Source organism: Cyanistes caeruleus, chromosome Z (genome assembly GCF_971803275.1).
Source record: "Cyanistes caeruleus chromosome Z, bCyaCae1.hap1.1, whole genome shotgun sequence".
NCBI lineage: Eukaryota > Metazoa > Chordata > Aves > Passeriformes > Paridae > Cyanistes > Cyanistes caeruleus.
Window position 1 is genome coordinate 25,100,857 of NC_141732.1, and position 26,274 is coordinate 25,127,130.

At 39.6% G+C, this 26,274-nt stretch overlaps 1 long non-coding RNA gene across 1 annotated transcript; it reads left to right on the forward strand.

The window, feature by feature from the left end:
* The first annotated feature begins 471 nt into the window (after window positions 1–471).
* LOC147648232 (uncharacterized) lies at window positions 472–26,274 on the forward strand. The gene is made up of 6 exons (XR_015281180.1): window positions 472–606; window positions 3,264–3,369; window positions 14,359–14,526; window positions 17,669–17,796; window positions 21,971–22,927; window positions 23,033–26,274. It is a non-coding gene; the product is annotated as an uncharacterized LOC147648232 (long non-coding RNA).

A 26,274-nucleotide genomic window follows, 5' to 3' on the forward strand; every position in this document is an offset into this window, starting at 1 on the left:
GCCTAAGGAGGTCTAGGAAATACATGAGAAAAATGTATTTTGGATTAGAAGAGTCCAAACAAAACACCACTTCCCCCTCTTAAAGTGAATGTGGAAATGTTTCACTGGATCAGGTTGCTCAATGCCCCATCCAGCCTGACTTCTGAGTGTTTCCAAGGATGGGGTGTCCACAACTTCTTGAGGCAACTTGTTCCAGTTCCCTGTCTCACCACCCCCCTGGAAAAAAAAGTCTTCCTTACATCTGGTCTAAATCTACTCTCTTTCAGTTTAATCTGTCATTTCTTATTCTTTCACAGACCATGGTAAAAAGTCTCCATGTTTTACACTGCAAGTATTGAAAGTCCAGAATAATGTATTGCCAGAATCACCTTTTCTCCAGGTTGAAAAACCCCAATATTCAGTCTTTCTTCATAGGGGGGGGTGTTCTCATCCTCTCAACATTTTTGTTGTCTTCTCTGGACCTTCTCTGACAGGTTGCAAGTGTTTTTCATGCTGGGGACCCCAGAGCTGGACATAGCACTGCAGTGGGATCTCAGCAGAGCAGAGGGGCAGAAACCCCTCCCTGGCCCTGCTGCCCATCGTGCTTTGGATGCAGCCCAGGATGCGGTAGGCTTTCTGGACTGTGAGTGTTCACTGCTGTGTCATGTCTAATTCTTCATTCATCAGTATCAGCAAGTTCTTCTCTGTTGTCAAACCCTTTATCCACCAGTCTGTACTTAGAGTGGGGGTTACCCTGGACCAACTGCAGGATCTTGAATTTGTCCTTGCTGTGCTTCAGAAAGTTTGCATGGGAGCATTCCAAAAGCCTGTCAAGGTCCTGAAGTACATAGAAGGTAGCTTTTGATAAAGGTCCATTCCTAGCTCTGTTGTTTGCAACTAAAGATAGTCTGATGAGTGAAGATTGGTGGCTGTCTTGGTCACAGTTGATTATGAAGATGTTAAGTTTAAGTTACTTGGCACTATGAAAAGAAAGCAGAGATACTACCCAGGAAGAGCAGGCTTTTGGCTTTCAATGGTGTTTGGGTCCAGGTACTCCAGTGGAGTTGTATACAAAGAAAGGCTGCTGTGATGTGGTTGGAGGCTGTCTTTGGCACAGAGATCACAAAATGATAGAGCTTTTGATTCTCAGAGAAGTGAGGAGGTGGATCAGAACACCTGCCACCTTGGACTCTAAAGGATTCCCTGGCCTTTCAGCTTTATAGCAGAGCAGAGTTTGTGTAGTATGGAATATTCTTTTGGTCAGTTTGGGTCAGTTGTCCTGTTCATGTCCCCGCCAGGTTCTCCCAGCCCCAGCCTGCTGGTGGTGGGTCTTGGGGGGACGGTGCTGATGCTGGGCCAGGGCTGCTCAGAGGTAGCCAAAGCGCCACTCTGTTACCAGCACCTCATCAGTCACTGACACACAGCACAGCAAGGTGAGGGCTGCTGTGGCGAAAAGAACCCATCCTAGCCAGACCAAATACAAGTCAACATGGTACTCATCTGCAAGAAGGCTGGAAGGAAGATCCAGGGAACCAACAGGCCTGTCAGCCTGACCTCAGTGTTGGGGAAGGTCGTAGAACAAATAATTTTAATTGCCATTATGTGGCAGTCACATACACAATGAGCAGGGGATTGGGCCCAGCCAACACAGGTTTACAAAAGGCAAGTCCTGCTAAGCCCACATGGTCTCCTTCTTTGACAAAGTAACATTAGTGGATGAGAGAAGAACTGGAATGTTGTCTGCCTGGGCTTTAGGCATGGCTTTGATGCCATTTCCCCCAGCATTCTGCTGGAGAAACTGGCTGTTCATGGGTTGGAATGGTGCACTTGTCACTGGGTAAAAAGCTGGCTGTGTGCTTGGGCCCAGAGAGTGGAGGTGAATAGGGTTACATCCCTCTGGCAGCTGGTGTTATCTGTGATGTGGACCAGGGCGTTGAGTGTAGCCTCACTAAGTTTACAGATAACACTACATTGGGCAGGAATGTCAATGTTCTGGAGGGTAGGAAGTCCTGCAGAGACCTAGACAGGCTGGATGAATGGTCTTAGATTAATTGAATGAAAACCTCAAGGCTGCGTGCTGAGTCCTGCCTTTGCAATAACCCTAGGCAGAACTACATGCTGGGGGAAGAGTGTCTGGAAAGGTGCTCATCAGAAAAGGACCTCAGGGCACTGTTTGACAGCAGCTGAACGCAAGCCAGCTTTGCCCAGAGGAAGGTATCCTGGCCTGCACCAAAAATGGTGTGGCTAGTAGGAGCAGGGATAGTCCCAGCAGGCTGTTCTCCCTGTTCAGGGCACTGGTGAGGCCACACCTCAAGTGCTGTGTCCATTTCTGGGCCTCAGTTCAGGAAAGACATTGACGTGCTGGGGCATGTCCAGAGAAGGGCAGTAGAGTTGTGGAAGGGTCTTGAGCACAAGTCCTGTGTGGAGTGGCTGAGGGAGCTGAGAGTATTTAGCCTGGAAAACAAGGCTTGGGGGCCTTTGAGGGTGTAGCCAGGTGGGGGTCAATGTCTTCTCCGAAGAAACAAGTGACAGGACAAGAGGAAATGGCTTGATATGGCACCAGGAGAGCTTTAGATTGGATATTAGGGAAAGATTTCTTCTTCAAAGGGGTTCTCAAGAATTGGAACAGGCTGCCCAGGGAAATGGTGGAGTCACCATCTCTTAAGTTAATGAAAACATGTAGATGTGGTGCTTCAGTGGTGGGCTTGGAAGTCCTGAGAGTGATTGGGCTGAGTGATCCTAAAGGGCTGTTGCAGCAGAATTCCATATTAATGCTAGGAATGTGCTATTATACCATATTTCAAATGCAGGAAGTGCTGGCATTGACTGGCCGTTGTTAGGCCATGAAGACCCATAAAAGATGAACAGTTGCCTTTCTGTGATTCAGTTTGAGACAGCATAGTTGCAAAATATTTATTTGGGTTTTGAGGCAGTTGTCTGTGGGTGACTAGGTAAACCCCCACTTGGTTTGACCAGCTGCCAGTTGGGGCATGGGTTTCTAAATGAGTCTTAGATTCATCACACATTAATTTAGTATTTTCTTTATTGTCATTTCTTGCACTGGCTAGTGAGTTTTTTATGGTGCTCCTAAACAAAGTAGCAAGAACTTTTTACTGCTTCAGAGATAGAAATCTTGAGATTTCAATAGTAGTCCCTCTGTTTCGGTTTTGTGCAAACACAGGTTCTGAACTTGGGTATCCACTTCAATTTGAATTAATTCTTGAGGGGTAAATTTGTTTGTTTCATCAGCTGAGAATGTATACTGTCTGCATTCTGCCATATAGGGTTGTCCTGAGGATCCCTGCTAGAGGCTTGTTTTCCACATTAATGCCCTCTTTCTATGAAGAAGAGGAACTGAGGACAAAGTTGTTTAGAACTCCCAAGAGTTAGGTAGGTACTAAGTATACATAAATTACTCTGATTTGATTGATAAATCTCCCTGCATGGCCTAAAATCACAGCTGGATGTAACAATTAAAATTTGCTGAGGTAAAGCTAAATTTGAACCATATCTTACATGCAGGACAAATTAATGTATTTCTATATTTATTTTCTTAAATGAAGAAATTGTATTCTATAATCTGGTTGTGCTGTGTCATTTTATAAAATAGATACAGAAAACTACCCTTTCTGGAAAAGACAAGGTAAGCTTTTGTAGTGTTGGGAATACCCACATGTTGCAGGTGAAATGAGCCCTCTGTATCAAAGACTTCCAGTACCTGTAAATTCTGCTGCCTAGTTAAGCATCAGTTCTGTGTAAGGCATTATTGAAAAAGCTCCTGCTACAATGAACAGGAAACTTGTTAGCTTTGCCATGTTCTTGCTTGCTTGGTGTATCAGGATTGTCTTCCACCTGCAGTTTCTTTGTAGGAGGCTCTGTGAGCTCCGTCTCCATTTGGAAGGGTAGTTTACTTCAGAGATGTGCACAGATGCTGTAAATGCACTTGAGCGGGTCCATATGCGGGAACTGCAGTGTGTGGCAATATGCCGAAAGTGAGCAAATGTGGGAGGGCACTGTTTGAAGTTCTCTGTGCTGTCGCTACCTTCTCTTCACTTAGGAGACCTTGGCATCAGATACATGAGGAAAGTGGAAACACTGGTGTCACTTTGTATGTTAGAGGTTAGCAAAGTTTAATTTATTTCTTCTTGTTGGTGGGATTTTTGTTTGTCTATTTGCTTTTGCTATCAAATAAACAGAAATGAAAGATCTGCTGATTGCTCCCCACACCACAGCTGGATATTCTTGCTTACTTCTGGGGTTTGTGCACCCCATGTTGGAGCCCAGAGCCTGAGAAAGCTGGAGGGTGCACAGTCTGCCGGTCCTCTGCAGAAAACCGTATTTACAAGGCTAGTTTTCAACACTTGGCTTAGTACAAATGATGTCCACAGCTCTTGGTCAATGTTTCTAGCAGTTATGTTGTTTTGGGCTAGGTTTCTGTAGGGAGTGTGTTTCCACCTTTTAACCTGAGCTGAGCTCATGCACCTACTTTGGTTTGATTCAATATAACTTTACAAACTTGGAAAGCTCTCAGATTCAAGGTCGGTGATTCAGACAAAAAACGACAACTGGAAAGAGCTTACTGTTTGGTTTATTTCCAGATGTTTGGCAGTCTGCTGGCTGGGTGCCTGCTGGGGTCTCAGTCCAGTCTAATGAGTGCTAGAGTCCCAGCCTTTTGCTTGCACTGTCAAGGAGAGACACCTGGGAGTTGTCGTCTGTGCATAGCCAGAGCAGACAGTTTTATTACAATGGACAACCATGTTAAATTTTTGGTGCCCAAAAGGATGCAGGGCAACCCCAGAGGCGTGAAGAGCTGCTGTGCCTGACTACAGAGGGGTGTGAGGACCTAAATACCACAGCTGCCTATCTGAAAGCAGTCAAGGCCACAGAATGAACTTGGTAATGGATCACCCAAGCAGGAACTTGAGATAAGCACAGACAGTAGAAATTTACAACAGGAATATACTAATTGCAAGCCTAATGTAGGTGAGATTTGCTTAACTCAACTTAGTTAACACATCCAGACAAAAGATTCCCATTCTTACAGGCTGGGGAAAAATAAGCAACTACTCATGCACATGCCTCACCAAGTTACAGGAACACCTGTGACCAACCTGTGGATACCCGGAACTTGGACTGTATGAAGGTGGTTCCCCCAGAAGACTGACTCCAGGATGCCCCCACTGAGAGGCCCAGGGTGAAGAAGTACCAGTGGGATACTGCTGGAACTGTGGATGGTGACTATTTTCTGCTTGATCTCTCCTTTTCTCTGTCCCACTCCTTTTTTCTATTTCTTTTTTCTACGTCACAATTACAGTTAACGTCCCCATTACTGACTTTGGCATATGGTTTCATTAGCACCTTAATTTGGACAGAAGCATATCTCATTATTTGGATCATAATGGCATGAAGCCCCAGCTATTCTGTGCAAGGTGTCCAGCTACTTTTGGGAAGGTGTGCCATGATTTGGTGAAGGAGAAGAGGGAGCAGAAGCAGCCTGCTGGAGGTCAGGTTGGGCCTGGCTGCACTGTGTGAAAGGGAAGGGGGCATGAGGCTTGTTAGCAGCAGCTGCCCCTCCCAGATCTGGGCTTCTCTGGGGGCAGTTTTCCTTCAAAGCTGTCCTAGTTTTGGGCAAATTTGGGAGAGAACTTCCAAATGGGGCTTCCCCAGGAAAGCAAAATTCAAATGGCCCCTCCCCCCAACTGGTTCAGGAAAAAGATTTCCTTGGAGAGAAGTGACAAAAACTGTTAATTTAACAGAAATTCAATATGATTAAACAGTACAACCTCTCACTGTTCTATGGGATGGCGAATCTAGGAAGAAAAGTCCTTTTCATGTGGTGTGGCTCAGTCCGCTTAGGCTCCTCTCAGTCCCTCTGGCACTGGAAAGTGCCGAGGCCCAGGCCCCGGTGGGCCACAGGCGTGAGCTCACGAAGTATGGCTGGGCTTTTTTCAGTCCAGAGCAGGTTAGAACAGATCCAAGGAAAAAAGAAAAAAAAAAAAAAAAAGGTGCAGGGAACTCCTCTGCCTCAGCTAGCTATAACTAACTAAAAGCCAAAGAGAAGCTCTCCCCTGCTGTCTGTCCATGCTGCAGACACCACAGTCCAGGAGCAGCATGCAGGGAAGCGATGTTTTTCCTCAACACAAACTGCATGCTTTTTCTTCACCCCCTTTGCTCTCAGAGCCAGTGTAAGAGGTGCAGAATTTAATATATAACATAAACCAGGTGACTGGGGATACCAGTATCATAAAGTCACCCCAGGAAAAACGCCAAGCCTGCAAAAATACCGCTGTTGGTCTCCTCTTGCAGATGACTGTTCTCTTGCACCTCTTGATCAGTTGGGGATTATCTCTCATGGAATTAGGGTTGTAGGAGAAGAATACCTGAAAGCTGCAAAAGCTGTTCAAGCTAGTTGCCAGCCTTTGGAGACAGCAGGATAGGAGAACTGACCATTATGCTGGTGAAAGACCAACATGGGTGTTGAAGAGGTTTAATGGACATTTGAAACCTAAAGCTTAGAATGACCAAGAGATTGTGCTACGTTTCTGTTGAGTAGTGAACACCCTCAAGAAGAAAGAGAAAAGAGGAAGAGTTGAACCTCTGAACATTTCCTGCCCTTCTCCTCTCCTTCAATGCCAAGGCTTACATTACTGTAAGGTGAATTTCTTGTGCCAGAATAATTTTGAGTCTGTGCGCAGGGGAAGTGATGCAGGTTGCCAGTTAGCTGGGCTATGCTGTTATTCTGCAATACTGTTCAGCCCAACAGCCTGGGAAGCAAGGGCAGTGTCTGTGTGCTGAGAAAGTGTGGGTGGCCAAGCCAACAGGAGACAGCTGGGACGGGTTGGTACCAGCTACTGAAACAGTAAGTGGTACCAGAACTGTACAAAAATTATGGCTACCACTGAGAACTGCTACAGGAGATTGCTTGATGTATTTGCTTTAATAAGGTTCTTTTGGCAACCATGACTTGCTGGAGGAGATACTGAAGAAGAAGGCTTTGGGAAAATATTTTTGCTTTGGTCTGTCTTTCATGCCTGCCTGGAAATTGTTTTCATCCTTTGTAGATGCTAAACATCAAAAGGTGTCCTGCTTGCTCGGTTGTCTCATCCTTAGGGACAGGAGAAGTTGAGTCTTCTCCACTGATGTGTCTGGAGCAGCAACAGATGATGATACTGCTCTCGTCACCACCAAGCTTAGGCTGCAGCCCTGCTTTCACTAAAAGCAACTCGTGGGCAAGTCTGCCCAGATTTGAAGTATCCAGGGAATTAGGCTTAGAAGGCTGACATATTTCAAAGATATTACCATTGTAAAAGTAAATGGGATTTTTTTTTTTTTTCTGAAAACTATGAGGAGACTGTGTCTGTGTCCCACTGATGGAAGTTATCTCCACCTGCTGAAAGTTCAAGGCTGAGGCTGAATCGAAAAAGCAACACTGCAGCTGTATTTCAGTTGTACTGCAAAGTTTCAGTAGCAGGGGCTGTGGGGGAGGTTTCTGTGAGGAGCTGCCAGAAGCTTCCCCCATGTCCAGCAGAGCCAGTGCCAGCCAGCTTCAGGACACGGCTGGCTGAGGCTGGGCCACTCAGTGACAGTGGTAGCATGTCTGAGACAACAAGCTGAACAGGGAGAAGAAGTTTTTGTGCAGGAGCAGTTGCAGCCAGGGAAGAATAGAGTGAGAATATGTGGTAGAAACATCTCTGCAGCCACCAAGGCCAGAGGAGAAGGAGGGGGAGGAGGTGCTCCAGATGACAGAGCAGAGCAGCACCTGGTGTAGACCATGGTGAGCAGGGTGTTCCTCTACAGTCCATGGAAATCCATGGTGGAGCAGAGATCCACTTTGCAGCCTGGGGTGGATCCCACGCTGGAGCTGGTAGGTGCCCAAAGGAGGCTTTAACCCACTGGGAAGCCTGTGCTGGAGCAGGCCCCACAAGGAGAGGAGCTCACACTGTAACAGGTTTTCTGCTAGAATTTATGACCCTGTGAAGGACCCACAAAGGAGAAGCTCACGAAGCACTGCAGCCTGTGGAGGGGCTCATATTGGAGAAGTCAATGGAGGATGGTGTCCCTTGAAAGGGATTCCTGCAATGGATCAGGGGAAGAGTATGATCAGTGCTCCCCCTTTGAAGCGAGAGTGGCAGAGATGTGTGGTGAACTGACCACAGCACCTGTTCCCTGTCCCCCTGCCCTGCAGGGTGAAGGAGATAGAGAATCAAGCAGTGAAGCTGAGTCTGGGGAAGATGGGAAGGATGGGGGTTTAAAGTACACTTTCTACCACTTGTGCAGACACAAAACTCACATTGCAGCTGAATTAGTTTTTGATGTTCCTTTTCCTTTTCCTTTTCCTTTCCTTCCCTCCTTCCCCCTACAGATTTCCTGCTATGGGTGCTAAAATACTTTCAGTTTTTCAGTTTCAGTAATTTCAGTTGTGCTGTGATGTTGCCACTTAAAGTGAATATCTGAAAGTTCTTTTTATATGTGCTTTGGAACAGAAATAATTATTTTCAAATAAAATATGCTTTGTTGAGAGATATCATGAGGAATATCTACTTCAGAAAATGCTCCATTTTGTTGAAATTTTTTTTTAACTTAAAAAAAGCCCTGCAAGCAAATAACATACACACAAAATCCCCAACTCTGATCTTGTGTTAAATATGTTAAACTGTTGCAAATGTAGATACTTCAGTAATGGTCAATAGATGTCTCATGTGCCTCGTCTATGAGAACAGTACCTTTTTAATTTAAGAACTATCCTATAAATATTTTTTATGTACAAATTGTTGATGTTATTTTTTTAAATTGTACATTAGAACATTCTCTATAGGATATATCATTGGAAACATACTTACAGGGCATGAATTATACCTGCATATTTCAAAATACAGAAAGGAAAAGCAACCAATGTTTTTAATTAGAAAAATGCACTCAAATTTTCAGATGCTGTCTTTTCATGACAGCAATATCTATTGTTCTGAGCCTTCAATATCTTTGGAAGTGTAATGTACAAATGTGTAATTCAGAAATTAGCAGAGTAGTTATGGTTGGTGTATACTGATGACAAGCTAGGAACTGAGGCACTAGTGTGCAGATAAAACTAAATTAAAAATCGACCCCATCTTTCATCAGGGAACTAGAGCAGCAGAATTATTCTTATTGATCTGGTTTAATATGAGCAGGAAACTCAACTGCTTATAGATTTCTTTGGGACCCTTTCTTTGCATATGCCAAAAATGTAAGATTTTGCTAATGGGGCAAGAATGCACGAATGAAATTCAGGCACAGACAGGCCTGAGCCTCAGTGGTTTGGTCTGCTTTGTTTGGTTTTAACTGTGTAGCTCCAGTTTTGAATCCACGTGTTTTTTAATTTTTCCCCTATCTCTGTCATGTACACAAACTATTTTCCTGACCTAAAAGAGAGAAAATGGAGTTAGGAAAAAAAAAAAATTGCAAAAATACTCCACTGTAGATGATTATAACAAAGAATATAAAAGGTATGCCACAACTGAAAAACATGAAACATTACACTTCCTTTCATGTGAAGCTTGGTGTGACCTTCATTGCTGGAAATAGCAGGAAGTATTATTTCTGCAATGAATATACTACACTTACAGTAGTTGTGAAGCAGAAAGCTTAGCATGAATAAATACAGATATAAATTGTCAGGTCACATTCCAGTGAGAGTTCATGTTAAGCAGTAATATAAATGTAAGAGTTTACAAAGAAATGAAATTTGTAATATAAAGATCAAACCTGCCTATGAGAGTCTTTTAAGGAAATCTGTTGTACTGAGAAGATTACAATTTTGTTTCAATAGACAGTAACATAGTATGACAAAACTAGGGCATTTCTGCTAGATAAATGTGATAGGAATTAGGATCTGATTCAGCAGAAAAACTGCATCTGTTTCCATGTGGATGATCTTACCATACAAGGAAACCCTTTTTTAAAAATATGAATGCTGCTCCTAGATCAAAATAAAATAAAAAAATAGTTGTCAAAATTTTTAACTTTAGAATACTCATGCACTGAACTTTGTAGTTGCTGAAGTGTTTTAGTGATTTAAATTCAAACATTCCCTTTTAGCAGGGGTAAAATGTTCACGTGTGGACATTGTTGACACCGTGCTTTGTACCTTTCCTTCAGCAAGCACAGTGATGTCAGAGCAGTGTGTCCGTGAGACATCACAGCCTGTGAGTGAAGCTGCAGAGCTAAAGGTGCAAAATCAGTTTGCATGGAAACTCAGCAGATCACTTCTAGTCCGTGTGTCCTGTGGAGATACAGGGCACAACAGCGGTGAAGCTTTTAATTAAATATGGTTAAACTAAGACGGCTTATCAGAAACCACAAGTAGCCTTAGCATAGGCAATGAATTTTGTCATTTTTTTTTTTAAATGTAGCCTTTCCAAATATACTTAATTCATCTTAAGAGTGAAAATGGGTAAGGTTTAGAAAGTCATGCAGCAAGAACAGCCATGTTGCAGCAGACTGAATGTGCATTGAGCAGAGTAGTCTGTCACTGTCAGGGTTCACCATCAGATACCTAAGAAAGAGTGTGAGAAAAGAAAAGATTATACTAATATTCCTCCCACTAATCAACTCTCTCAGCATTACATAGTTCTGGAACATTTTCAGTCATAAGCAGTATTTATCAGTTTAATAACCTCACTGAATTTTATTTTTTTCTTTGATTAAGTTGCCTGATTGGTTTGTGAATTGGCATATACCTCTTTTAGACACCAGATGAAAAGAAAGTTTTGCTGTTAATCTTTCTACATGAGTGCAACATGTAAGAATGTTTGGATAAGCTCTTAAAGGAAGCTTACCAAAACTTAGTTTTTGTTTGTTGGAGTCTTTTATTTTGTTTGGGCTTTTTTTATGTTAGGAGGTGGCTTTTTTGTTGTTGTTGTTGTTTCTCTTTTTGACATTGGGTTTTTTTTTTTGTCTTTTTGTTTTTGTTGGTTTGGGATTTTTAAGTTCTGAAAATATGCCTTAGCACATGTAGGAAATGAGTGAAATGGAAATAAATGTAGGAAATACCTGATAATTCTGTGCAATAACTGCAGCACTTGAGAGGCTGATAATCAGAAATGCAGGATCATAAAATGCCACCCCTTAATCATGTTAGTTTTGTTGGGTGTAGAACATCTCTCTGTGCTTGTCATTGTGCTTATGTTTCTAGAATTTTTTTGAAATTACTTTAGTAAGTTGTCACTGAACAACTTTAACTGGTCTTAGCTCAAGGGCCTGATTTCACACGTCCCTTCTATTGCTGTGGCATGGCAGTGGTAAGGAAATTCAGAAACAGATATAACATTAGTTAAATTGGCAGGTTTTTGTCTCTAAAGGACAGAAAATGATTCACGTGAACACTTCTCAGTGTTAGAACAGGAAAGAACCACCCTTCATTCTCTGACTCCAGTATTTATAGATTCTCAACAATGACCAGGGATTGGATAATTAATTTACCACCTTACCAAGCACACTGGTCATGCGAAACATCCATCAAAAGACATTTCTTAGAAGGAATGTGATAAACAACCTATGTTTATAGAACTTTCATGGGAAAGTAACTAGAACTATGAAAGCATTATCAGAAGGCTTTAGTTTTCAGGGCGACAGGTTTTGACTAGTCTTGATTTCTCTGGCACATTAACTTTTCCTGATATATAGTTCTGAATACTTTTTAATGCTTATTTTAGGTTCTAGGCTTTGTGGTTTTTTGTTGTTGTTGGTTTTGTTTTTTGGTTTATGTGTGTGTTTTGTTGGTGGTTGTTGGTAGTTTTAATTGCTGTTCAGAATGTATTGCAATATTTCACAGTGTCAAGGAAAATAATCTGAAATGGACAATTGCTGTCCTTTTCCTGCTTGGAATGCTTGTTTTGACATCTGCATATTTTGTCTGCACATAGTTTCTAATTTTTCATTTTTGCTTACACCGTGGAAACCAGATAGATTTGTCTCAAATTGTCATGTTTTGGAACTTCCAATCGTCAGTGAAGGTCTCAATTTCTGAGCAGCTAATAAATGAGAAAATGTAGTCTGTTCAGTGGCTTTCTAATTATATGCATCTCTGTTTAGAAGTCCTCAAGGCAGAAATTAAAAATGTCAGTGTGACATCAGTTGTGATCTCTGAACACATTAAAGAAAAAATATTAATGCTACAACATATGCACCACATTTGTACAGAGTTTGATCTTTTTTGTAATGTTCACTCAGTGTTTAGCCACAGGCTTTCAAGAGTGAACTTTTATTCTGGACCTTTTTTTTTTTTTTTTTTTCCCAATGTGTATTCATGCTTTAAGTTTTGAGAAAGCTTTTTAAATATATTTTTTTATCATCTAACGAATATGCCCTCTATTTCCTTTTAAACGGCAATCTAAATTCTCACTGTAGTTAGAGAAAGCTAACTACCCTTATGCATATGTGTTTGTAGTTAATTCTTACTTTATTTTGTTCATTTGGTGATGCTGTTTTCCCTTAGGCTTCCGCTTCTATTTCTGTACTCATTTTAGCCTGTGTATTCATTGACACAAAGGCTTGTCTTGTCTTTACTTGCAGTGTAAAGTACCATGCTGGAGCATTAATATTTCAGAGGAAATACTGTCTTCTGACACTATATGTGCAAAATCTCAGTAATAACAGACAGAATACAAGGTTTTTGCCCGCTGCCTTAATATAATAACTTACAGTTTATGAACTGTTTACTACAGCATTAGGCACATGAAAGCAAAATTCTGCAATCATAATAGCTGGCTTCACTTAAGACAGTCTGCTAACAAACAGCAACTGGCTACTTCAAGTTTCTGGTTGTAAAACTCTAGAGAGCATCTAGTAATAATGTAGCTTCATAAATGTTGTATTGGCTGCTTGCTTATTATATGTTTTCCATTGACTATGTATGATCTTTCTGTGGATAATGCTCATAGCAGACTGGCTGGTGATGGGTAAAATTTGCAGATGTATGCAAAATACTTGATTTAGAACCTCCTGTCTTGGAGGGGGAGATACACTTCATTGCAAGCTGTCCACACAGAAATGACGCGCAGAGAAAAGTACTGAGCTGACTTGGATAATCTCACAGACAAACCAAGTAAATAAAACAGCTTTTTCCTCCAATAACTTCTCTGGTAGAAAACCAGATGCTTTCTGTCACATATCTCCGTATTTCTCATTAGGCAAATGCTGTAAGAATGTTTTTTTAACATTCTTCAGCCCAAAAATATTTAAGTTTCTCCAAGGAAAGCTGGATCACCTGTTTCAGACATATTCAGGGTTGATTTTTTTTTTTTTAAAGTAAACTGAACTTCTATATTTTTCTGACACCTGAAACTTGTGTAGTTTAAATAACACCATAAATTAGGTGCCTGGTAAAAGTACAGGGGTTTTGATTGTTGTTCTTGTGTTGTGTTTTGTTTTGTTTTTGATTTTGTGTGCGTGGGAGCTTATTTTAAAAAGTGGCTAGAATCTTCTCGCTGGGCAGGAGGATGAAATGTACTTACAGATGTTTCTAGTGACTCGAAATATATGATGGACACAGGTTTTGGTCCAAGACACACCGAAGGAATCAATAACCTTTTCTGGTCTTTCTTTTCCCTGAGGCGAGGCTGGTGTGTTTTAAATTGTCATGGGGTGTCTGCTGCTCAGTTTCACCTCTGGCTGCAGAGGATGGGTCGAGTTTCGGGAGCCCAGCAGAGCCGAGGGAGCCTGGGCAGCGCTGCCTTCCGGCTGGAAGAGGCTCTCGGGCGTTCGGCCCCGCAGCACAAAGGTGGAGGCGAGCACGGAATCCTTCCTCCCTGTCCCCCCCATCACCGCTGGCTGTGCCACTGGATGGCAGCATTGGCCACGCGTTGGCACCGGCGGCACCGCGCCGGGCTGGGCTCCGGTTCAGCCTCGTTAAACATCAGCCGGGTAAAAGATTGATAGCAATGCAAATGTATTTATAACCACTAGAGATAGTCACCTTCCACCCCAATTAGCCTTTGAATTGATTTAGTGAGAAAAACATCTATTACGGAATAAAAGTCTTAGTGATTAGTGTTGCATTATTTCAGTACATTTGAAATAGCTGTAGGTAAAAGGGTCTTACAGGCATCAATAAGCTTTAATATTATAAAGTGCTTTTAGGCTACATCAGAAGCAAATTACAGGTCGATGGTTTGTTTTCTAAGTAAAATACAACTACAGGTACAGTGTGTGTGCTGGGACTCTGTGGCATTTACAAAATCTAACTTACAGAATTTTTCTTTTCATTTTTTTTTTATTTTTAAAATGGATTATTTCACAGATCACAAAAATGTACTTCTTTCTGCAGTCTAAAAGAATTAAGTGTCTTTTGAAGCTGTCTGATTTTTTTGCCCTTTCCCTATTTTTCCTTCTTCCAAAATGCAGTTTGCTGCAAAGAACCTGGAATGAGAGGAGTGGTGATGATTCTTTCTCTGGAGTGTGAATCCTGGTGGTACATCAGGCACATCCTGATGTCTGACTAGAAGTACTAGGAAAGGACATAGGAAAGAAGAGAGTCAACTCTGCTTCAGCTGAAATTATTCCAAGGGGCTGGTATGTTGTAAGGTTTCTAATACAAAGACCTAATATACATCACATTAAGTCTCAATTACATATTGAAAATGTTATTTCTTTGAAAAGGAAAAATTTCCCTGGTTATTGATAGTACTGCACTGTTTTTGCTGCTTTGCAGCTATGATGTAAATTAGCTTCCTTGCTAAGGAGTACAATGTGAACATACAGCCTTTGAGAGCAGAACTGGAGCTGTAGCTGGATGCTTCCCGATTCAGACCCTGCACCTCCCCCCCGCTCCCCTTCCCCCACTGTAAAATCTGTGCAATCTTTGCTTTCCATTTATGTATTCATTTGTGTTTATATAAAGGATGAAGCTTAATGAAGTCTGTGCAGTCACAGCGGGATAAACCACTGTGAGATCAGATGTGGCCCTGTGCTGTGTCTGAGAGCAAGACCTTTGAGTGTTGTTATTCTCTTCATTGTTCCTCAATCCATCTTTATTTAATGCATAGCTTATATGGTTAACACCATAGTTTCAAAATGTACTTGTTAGCATTTTCACTTTTTTGGGAAAAATTGTTGTGGTTTTTATGACAGTAGAAAAATACTTTTCTCAATCCAGCGTGCTGGTTTTGAGGGCTCAAACCACAAAGACCACCTTCCTTCCACTCCCCACAGCAGCTATTGTGACTGTTTCAAAGCCTGGTCTGAAATTTACCTGAATTCTTAATGAATGCTTGCATCCAGATGGCAGAATGTTTTTTATCGATGCTGAACAAAGACACCTTTCTTGGTATAAAGTTTTAAATACATTTTATATGTTTGTATTTATAGTTTGCTTTCCAACATTTAAACAAAGAGTATGGAGACAAAGAAAAATGATAGAATAGGAGAGAAATGTTAGCAATGTTTGCCAAGAATATCTTCGAATGCACAGCAGGACTGAAGGGCTTGAAATCTAGAATGCTCTATAAAAATTGGAAAAAAACAATCAAAGTGAATAATTCTACTTTTAGTTTCGTTTGTAACCCTGTTTTGGATATCTACAGTGCACTGCAGCATTGATAGCAGATAATACAATGATATCCCACTTAGTCATGGTGAGGCATGCTTGACAATCAATCAAAAATCAGCTGGAAGCAAAATCTCCTGAAGGCAGCCTAGATCTGACAGGATTTGTCCTTATTTGTGTGTACATAAGTGTGAGATATGCAAGCTTTTCACATAAATGGCGTGCATGAAAACTACACTGGGATTTAAAACGGGTATTGTGCATTCTGCAAAATATTTGCTCTTGTATATCTCCAATTCTAAAGAAATAAGCACTCTGATAAAAATAGGATCCAGGGAGCTACTATTGGCATTGATTTTTAATTTACACAAAAGTTATTGCAAATATATTTCAGTGTCAATTAAAGCAGTTTCATTGCTTACAACATATAGGAAATCAGATTCCATAATTACATTTGCCATGCGGATGGTAGCACTGTTTCCAAGGTTCAAAGGTCACTGACAATTAGCATAAGATTTAAAATTAAATTACACTAAATATTGTTTACTATAATTGCTTGAAAATTTGACAGGAGTGTATGAATGTTTAAATAAAAAGGACATATTCTGGCAGCAAATCTCAGATGTATTTTTTCTCTAAGGCTTTCATTTTCAGATGTTTAATTTTGTATTTGGTTCATAGAAAATACTTTATGTTGCACCTAGGTAACCAGACAGAGCTCATTTACCGTAAAGACAAGACTTTGTGCAATGTTTGTAGTAGTCTGGGAACATGACATTGGAGATAAGATTAATAAAAAGGCAAATGTAATAATCTGGAGTTGGTTAAACATTTCAGTGGACAGCAGCAAAGAAAGTCAGTCTGGTCATAACTGCAAGATAGCATTTGTATTTGTTAGACTTTAGGTCTGATTTTTCCCAACAGAAATTTTTAGCTCAATTTCTTCTCCAATTGTATTATATTTTTAGTGGTTAAAATGTATGTCATGTAAGTTCAGTGGATGTTTTTCCAAGGCAGAAAATGTGGACGGCCTTTCTGCAAGGATATAATTTTAAAGCAGGTGTTATTATAGCAGAAAGTAGATTTGAAGAAGAGACACTGCTTCAGTTTTCTCCGTAGGTTCAATTTGAACATTGACAGAATGGTTTCTGCAGCAATTAATGGCATGACACCAGGAGTATGACACTGAAGAACCTGCCCTGACTGATCTTTGTCTTTGCCCTGATTGGCAATCTCAGATGTGCTAAGAAGGTCTGCACAGCCAGCTGAATATGGGATCTATCTCTTTATATAGCTGTGGAAAAGAAGTGGAGTAGACTTGGGTCTATTGTTGGAAGGCATTGCTAATGCTTCTTTAAATAAGGGCAAGCTGTCAGCTGTGTTCAGAGATGTGATGGTTCAGCCAGTCATGGTCTGTGAAAATGTTTCTCGATGCTAGTGCTCTCTTTGACTGTTGTCTCGTGTCTGAGAGACTGGAAGATGTTACCGTCTGTGGTATTTCACATGTGTTGCTAAAGTTCCTTATGTCAAGTAAAAATCAGGGATATGGCTGCAAGTTAGTTTAAAATTAGCCTAAATAAAAATCCAGATTTCAGAAGATTGAAATCTAAAGAAGTTCACTTGAGTGAAATTTTCAGACTGTGCATAAGACTGTAAAAAAGTATATGCATGGCCAAATTTTGAGAGAGGCAGAAATGTCACAGAAAATGAAAACCTTAGTTTTCTCTGAATGTTTTTTCATTCATAACAGGTGAAAATGTTATGACAGATGTGCAGTATTTTACATATGCAAGATGTAAGAACACTTTGGCTAAAACTTAAAAATGCATAGGAATTTTTCCATGTTATGGAACATAAGAAAACATGCCTTGAACTGAAGAACAGGGAAACACAACATTCTCTGAGCTAGAGTACTACATATTTCTAGGGGCAAGCATAAAAAAAGTATTAGTGGAATCTGTAAGAAATAATCTACATTTTACAAACAAGATTAGTGTTCAAGGGGCTGTGTGAAGAGCAATTCTGACATTATGAGATCACTGGTCAAAAAAGAACATGCTTTTAGTCCAAGTTATTATATTAATGAGAAACCAAACTGTTTTTTAACTTCTGGTTGAAGATAAATGTGAATTATTTAGGGAATAAGGTGTTTTTCTATTTCCTATACAGGAAAGAAGGATTATTTGTAGAAAGTATTCAAGGATCAGCAGTAAATGAAGCAAAGGTGAAGCAAATTTTCAAGAAACATTATGAAACTGTAAACTGATGATGACACTGCACATGAAGATCAGTTTGAGGTAACATCAGGACTGTAGTCAAAAACTGGCAAAGATTTTTTTTTGTTAAAGCTATGTTGATTTTAGGTGATTATTCTAAAATCGCAAAACCAGAATTTTTAACTTCTGCATATACTGATTTCAGGAAAGTAAATCAATTGCCAATGCAGATAATAGGCATATGAATATTATATGAATGACTTGAATTGCTAGAGCATGTCACATTAAGGTGTGTCAAACGTGTGCGCACCCTTTTGCTGTGTGAAAAAACAGTTTCGAAATGCAGTAATGACAGAGGGCACACCACTGACACTGAGAATGGTTTCAAGCATCAGCACTTTATTGTTCCCCAGTACAACCTTTTATACCCTATTTCTCTTTTCTTATTGGTCAATACACATCAGCTTTCAGTGCTTCTTTTCCTTCAGTGATGGTCACCTGTCTTTCACAGTTGCACCCTGTTAGAGATGAGGCTCGGCTGCAGCCCATTCCCAATGTCCCATAATCAGTTCTCCTACACACTAACACTTCACAAATTATAGGGTAATCACTTGAAAAAAGTATCTTGGAAGATGTTCTTATTTCTTTTCTGCATGACAGAAGACGTAGGGAAAAACACACATTGAGCGTCTAACCTGAGGGAGGCTACAATTTTACAGGTGATCAAACCTTAAAAGAAGAATGGGCTAGAGAAGAACAATGCAGAGGTGCTTTAAAGACTTAAAAACCCAAGATGATTCAATCAGAGTCTGTTTTTTGGGGTTTTTTTTGTCTGTTTGTTTGTTGTTTGCTTGTGTTTGGTTTTTTGTTTGTGTTTTACTTTCTTTTTTCTTTTATAGTTATGATTACTGTGTATTCTTTTATCTGGGAAAGAAATAAAGTTAGTTTTTGGTTTAGATGGTAATACTTAATCAACGTCCTCTGTGCTGCATCTCTTGAGAAACACACAATTCTCAGTTACCCTTCTCCCCCCTTTCCTTTAATATCTGATACTTTTTTCTTTTTATTATGATAAATTCTTTTACTTATAAGATCTCGTGTGAATTTTCTTTAATGACCAGAGGCAGTAGCTAGTCTGAAACTAGAAGGATGTCTTAAAGCCACACAAATACCTAATTTTTGTCATCTGAAAACATTGAAACATATTTCTAAATAAGAAAAGTGAATGTTTATAATGAGCCAACAGTCCTAGGAAATTTGCTATTCTATTTGGTATTTATAAAGCCAAAAATATATTTTTCTATATTTGATTTTTTACAGCAAAAGTAGTATGTCTTTTTGGTTTTCCTCTAAGGAATGTTTTTTGGAGCAAAGGGGAAAAAAAACCCCCTGGATTTTACAATAGGCTTAAAAGAGTTTGGATTTGTAGAAATAATTTCAGTATGCACTGAAACAGCATGGAAAAATAACACTGAGGATTTAAGACCTCCCATTTTAGCCGTACCTATTTTTGAAAACTAGGAAAAGTTAGTCTGTGTCTAATGCACAATTAAAGTAAACAAATTCAATCTCTGTAATATTTATTTTAAGTAAAGAAAGTACAGATTCTTTAGATATTGCTTTTATAGGTTTACTGTTTTAGCATGGAGGCTGAAGAAAATACTTTTTTAATAAGAATTTTTTTAACTGTGAGAATTAAAGAATAATACGAAAAAGACTGAAGTAGAAAGGAGATGGCTTTTTTCCCACTTTTTTTTTTTTTTTTTTTTTTTTTTTTTTTGGTGCAGACGGGGTAGCACTGTAATGCATTCCAAAGATCTGCTGACTCCTTGACAACTCCTGATCTTAAACTTTTTCAGTTGATATGACTCTTTACTGCACATGTTCAAAATTCCTGGTAAATGGCTTGCCACGTTTCAGAGATCTCTTAGATACAGCAACTGAAATAAAGGAGGAAAAAATTTGTGTGTTTATCTTTGGGTTACTTTAGGAACAATAACTATCTGATGTACTTCATTGTTGCAAGTGTTTAGAAACTGGTTTGTAATTGACAAGAATTCACGTGGTGTGAGCCATTATCAGCACTGTCACATTGTGGACATTCTCAGAAGACACAATGTGTAAGATCCATACAGTGATTGAAAAGGGTTAAAATGAATGATGGGAACTCAGAGGATAAATTCTACTAGGTCAGGCTTTGAGCAACCTGGTCTAGTGGGACGTGTCCCTGCCTGTGGAAGGGGGCAGTTCAGACCTTTATGATGATCTTTAAGGTCCCTTCCAACCCAGACCAGTCTCTGATTCTATGAAATAAGATTTCAAACTGAACAGGAAGATGTTGCACCTCAGTGTTGGGCATTTTAAGAATGATGTCTCCCAAAAGCAGGAGACTCTGCAAACAACTGTTGTATCAGAACCATTTCTGATTATTTTTGCATCTTACGGATAGGAAAAGGAAATTTAAAAAAAAATTGCTGCAGTAACAATATTCCAGGAGTAATTTATCCACCTGTAGAAATTTCATGGACTTAGGTCAAGCAGGGATAGGTGATCCCCATTTGTGCTTATTTGGCTTTCAGGCCTTGTGTTTGAATTTTTCATATACTTTTAGGCCATGTATAGTCTGAAATGTATTGGACCTTGTTATAAAATAGATATTAGGAAATGCATCTGTCCACCTCTATGGATATAAGAGATGACCTTGGGAGTTCCAGCTGCTTTGTATTGGCCAAGGTCACACATAAACTCTGTGGAATATAAGCACAGCACAATATGGCAATTGTATGACGTTGTATGACATGCAGATAAACATTAAGCAGCCCCTTTCCCAAGTATTATCTGCTCTTACAAGCTATGCCACCCCTATTTTATAGATAGGAAACCAAAGCTGTGAGAGATTAAATCTCTGTAATTCTCTGATGTAGGCCACACTTTGAGGATGCACTGCTTGAATCTAAAGCTTCAGCCAGCAGTTCTGCCTCCACCTAGGTCACAGGATAGTTTGTCTTTTAGTGGGAATATTAACAGATACAATGGCTTGTTGTAAATGCACTGTAAAAAATGCTTATTTATATGAAACACTGCAGCTAGTTCCTTTTCCTTTTCCTTTTCCTTTTCCTTTTCCTTTTCCTTTTCCTTTTCCTTTTCCTTTTCCTTTTCCTTTTCCTTTTCCTTTTCCTTTTCCTTTTCCTTTTCCTTTTCCTTTTCCTTTTCCTTTTCCTTTTCCTTTTCCTTTTCCTTTTCCTTTTCCTTTTCCTTTCCCTTTCCCTTTCCCTTTCCCTTTCCCTTTCCCTTTCCCTTTCCCTTTCCCTTTCCCTTTCCCTTTCCCTTTCCCTTTCCCTTTCCCTTTCCCCTTCCCCTTCCCTTTTCCCTTTGGATCCCTGGCCAATTAATTAATGAAAATGTCACTCACACTATTCCTATTTAAAGGCTAGTTAGCCATGGCCCTCTTAACATGTTGAATAAGGCACAGTTAGCAATGAGTTACTTTTTGTTTTGTTTTGTTTTGTTTTGTTTTGTTTTGTTTTGTTTTGTTTTGTTTTGTTTTTAACTGGCTCTTCCAATTTGTGGAAATGTAGAATTTGTTTCCATGGTAACTTTCAGACTTCAAGGCTTGTGGGAAGAAGACTGGTAGGTGTATGATTTAGATTATAGTTGTTGGGTTTTATTATGTTTTAAACATGTTTAAGTTGGAACAATTTAGAATAGTGAGATTTGGAAGGCCTGACTGAAATATTTTACTAATGTCTTTGTCACTGTGAGGTAGAAATAATTCCAATGAAATTTTGGCTCAGACTAGATTTGGTGGGTTTTTTTGTTAATTTGGGGTTTTTGAATGAAGAGAGCTTATTAAGCTCTCTTCATTCAAAGTTCATTTGTATACTGAAATGTTATTTGCATGCTTCTATTTCAGAAAAAATACCCTTTATTTTAGGAAAACGGAACTTTTTATGAATAAATATTTCACTTAATTAAATACCTTGTATTTATTGATATTAGTTCTATCTATAAGGTGTTCATTTCTTTATTACTAATTCTATTGTCCAAAATACCAATCCCCAAATATCCTTATACCATTTCCTCTCAAGGTTAAGGTAGTCTAAAGGAAGCTCTTGAAATCTAAAAATAGGCCTACAGTTATTTCAGTATTATTAAATATAAATATGAACCTGGTTTTGATTGAGCTTTAATCATGTTTTTTATATAATGTGAGTATGATTACTATCTTCTTAAACTTTATTTTCTTCTCTTGTAGGAATTTTTAATAAAAGCCCCACCTAGTGGTCATCAAGATCACGTATGTATGTATGTGCAGCTGGTCTTCAAGGCAGGCTTCAGTTCATCTTCATTCAGGGAACACCTTACATCTCTAGTGTTTTAATGTTAAAAAGCAATGAGCAGGTTTGAGAGATGATGGCTTTAGAGTTCAAAAAGTTAAGGAACCCATGACATATGTGGGCCATTGCTTATTTTCATTATTCTCAATGTAAGAGATTTTCTCTGACCAAACAACTTGATCAGACCCAACCATAGCATCTGAACTGTTGTAGTAGAAGAAATATTTGTTTTTCTGTTGCTTACTTTTCTTTGGTTAGGCTAATTTTTAATGCTTTAGCTTTCATAAGAAAAAGCTTGTACTTAAATGCATCTGTTTGGGATATGGAAAACATTTATTCATAAAGCCAAAAGCCTTGTGAAGAGTAAGAAAACATAGCATATTAAGATTTTGGAAGAGAAATCACTCTGCTAAGGAGGATTTGGCATCTCCTTGAGTTAATGAGTCATGCAATTTCACTTCTAATTTTGTTTGGATCCTCTCCATAGAATATCTTTGCTTTCCCAGGTTTTTGTGGTCGTGAAGATGCATTTGAAGCTACAGGATAGATATCAAATCAGTCCACTTGCTACTGAAACATAAAAGTTTAGGACAGCTACTTAGAAAGGATTAAGTATGCCTAACTGTATGTTTTGGTGGGTTGATCTTGGCTGGATGACAAGTGCCCACCAAAGCTGCTCTATCACACTCCTCCACAGCTGAACAAGGGAGAGAAAACACAACCAAAGATTTATGGGTTGAGATAAGAACAAGAAGAGATCACTCATCCATTGCTATCATGGCCAAAAGAGACTGGACCTATTGCCCAACAACTCAAATGGGATAATGAGAAGTAAAGCTGAAACTCAAACCAGTGTCCCCTCCCTTGTCCCTCAGGTCAGTTTGTGTTACTTTACCTCCTCCACCCCAGCAGAGGAGGGGGACAGGGGGTGGGCTGTGTCAGTTCATCACACATAGTCTCTGCCACTCCTTCCTCCTCAGGGGGAGAACTCACCACACACTTCTGCTGCTCCAGTGTGGAGATCCCTTCCAGAAGGTGCAGTTCTTCAGGAATAGGCTGCTTCAGCATGGAATCCATGCAGGGCCACAAGTCTTGTCAGCAAAACTGGCCCACATGGGCTCCTGTCTCCATGGCTCACAAGTCCTGCAGGAGCCTGCTCCAGTGTGGGTTTCCCATAAGGTCACAGCCTTCTGTCAGGCATCCACCTGCTCTGGAGTGGGATTCTCCCAGTGCTGCATGGAGATCTCTGCTTCCCCATGGACCTCCATGGCTGCAGGGACACAGCTGCCTCACCATGGTCTGTATCACGAGCTGCAGGGAATCTCTGCTCCAGTACTTGACCGCCTCCTCCCTCTTTATGGCCCTTCATGATATGTTTTAGTGGGCATAGGAGTATGGTGTCAAAAATTGTATTTGATGATCTTGGAGGTATTTTCAACCTCAATAATTCTATTATTCTATGATTCACTGACCTTGGTATCTGCAGGGCTGTTGCTCTCTTGCTCTTCTCTGGCTGCAATAGCTTCTTCACCATAAAATATTCCCCTTCTTAAATCTGGCAGAGGTGCTGCCACTGTCACTGAAGGGCTTGGCTTGGAGAAGGCTGGCATTGGCTCCATCAGAGATGGATACAGCTTCTGGCTTCTTCTGGAATGATGGAGTCATAGAATCAATTAGGTTGGAAAAGACTTTGGAGATCATCAGCCCCAACCTCTGACCTAACACCGTCGTATCAACTAAACCATGGCATGTACAGTCTTTTTTAAAATACCTCCAGGGACAATGAATCCACCACCTCCCATTCCAATGCCCAACCACTCTTTCTGTAAAGAATTATTTTATGATCTCTAGCCTAAGCTTTCCTTGGTGCAGCTTATGACCGTGTCCACTCATCTGATTGCTGGTTGCTTAGGAGAACAATAGGAAGATATCAGGTATGGAAGTGAAATTTCATATGATGTAATTTGGAATGAAATGTACTAAGTCTTTAATTGTCTGAGGGTTTTTTTGTTGCAAATCAGAAACATCAATGACATTCTTTCAAGTTCTGTTCAAATTCTTTAGACTTGAGAAAAATTACTCAGAAAAATTAAATGTGTGATGTGCTGTCCTCTTTGCTCTTAGAGTAGGGGAATAAAGATTTTTTCACCATAATACTGTAGATTGTGTGTCAATATCAGTAGGTCTCTGAACTAGATCTCTCAATTTTCAGGTCTCTCCTGATCCAGTGATATTTCTTCTCTATTCCTTTCTTTTTCTTCCCCTCATGTTAGTATAGCATTTACTTTTAAGGCACTAGTTTTCAGTTCTAGTGCCTTAAGTAGTTCCAACTACTGTTCAAGTAGATGGAAAAAGAAGCTAAAATAAATGAATAATTGACTACTGTGACAATAAATTAACTGTCAAACTTGGTTCTTTTGTGCCATTTGCTTATCCTAGATGCAAACTTCACATGCAATTAAGAGAAAGGAGGCTGTGGCAGAGATGGGTACTTTTAGTGGTTTCCAACTTAGTTTCACATCAGTGAATAGTATTATTTTGTGGTTATGGACAGTATTGGTAGATAATGATTTTTCAGGTGGGTAGTCATATATTAATTTATTGAACACTTAAGGTAAAGTCAGAAGTAAAAGTCAGTCCTTAAGAGTTGCTTTTCTGTTGTTGGTGGGGTTTTAATGGTTGTGGGTTTTTTGTGCTGATGTTTTATTTTTATTGATAGATTGAATTTCTGGGAGAAAGGAGGCTTCAATATAAATAGTGGATTCTTTCAAATTGAAAAGTATGAAATGCGGTAAAAGTTTCTGGGGACCCGACTGTGTTTAATCAGAAGCAGGAGCTCTGCCTGTCTGTAAGACCCAGATTTGCTTCCCTGTAAGAGTCTGTTGGTCCTTAGGGCCTAAAAGAAGAAAATGTTGACAGCAATGCTTAAATCAGTGTTGTGTTTTGACTGCAGGCTTTTTTTTTTTTACTTTGCAGGGGCATAATGGTCACACTGTTGTATAGGTTTTTCTGTCACTGTCATACATTAGACTTTCCAGGTGAATAGGGCTTCAGGCAGTCAACTGACACAACATTTGCCCAAGAAATTATGTAAACAAGTTGGAATCTTCTTCGAACAATTGCGAAATAAACTCACTTTCTCAATAAAAGCTTGCTGCCAGTAAACACTTCCATGCTATTGTTGCACAAACAGTAATGGATCACGCTGTCCAAGTTTATGTCATGTTGGTGGCAGATGGCACGTAATAAACAACCCGCTGTTTTGATTTCTGCATGCTTTGATTGTTTGTCCAAATGAGCAATAAGTGTAGCTAATGTTTAGGCTCCAAAATATCTTTGACTGTGAGTGGAGAATGTTTCACTTGCTCTGCTGAAGCAGATATTCTCTATTCTTGTTTTTCTGTCGGAGTTCACAAAACAATGATACCCTTGAAATAGCTGCAATTTTTGGTTCTCTGACCACTTGACAGTATATTAGGTATCTGCTAATAAAGTATTCAGTATCTCCTGTCAAGGCTAGGAGGAAGGATTAAGTCAAGGGGACTTATTTTGCCTAGTCTGCTATTTCACTCTTTCCTCCTTCTTCTTGCTTCCAATCAAGAAAAAAGTTAAAATTACCTTTTATTCTTGTTCTTTCTGAAATAATAACCAAATCTATATTTTAAAATGACTTTGGATTATTCTGACCCATTCTTTTTCTTCTGCTTTATTCCAAAATCAACGAACAGGGAAATTTAATTGTACTATTATTTGACTTCCACATAAAAAATTACCTTGTAAAAGCCAATTCCGTTTGGTGCTGATGTGTTTGCTTTTTGAAATATCGAACATATGAATGTTTGATTGCTCAGGATCAGATTGGATGTAATTTCCTTGGCTTCTTTGATCTTTAAAGACAGCAGGAGTCTACCTTTTTGAATGGCACTTGAATATAGGTTAAAAAAGGGAAAAGAAAAGTAGCATGTGTGAATATCAGGGCAAATTATATCGTTATATCCTGAATGACATGCCTTGGTATTACAATGCTAAGCACAACTCTCTCTGTTCTCAATAAATATAATTATTTAATTCAAATATGTGTGTGAAAATTGCCATTTGTATGATTTAAGTCATGACCATTTAACTATTATAATTGGAATTGATTGTCCAAGTCTTTGTAACTCGGTTCCATGGTAACGGTTTGGATATTGGTGTGCTACAATAAAATTGTCATGGCTACACT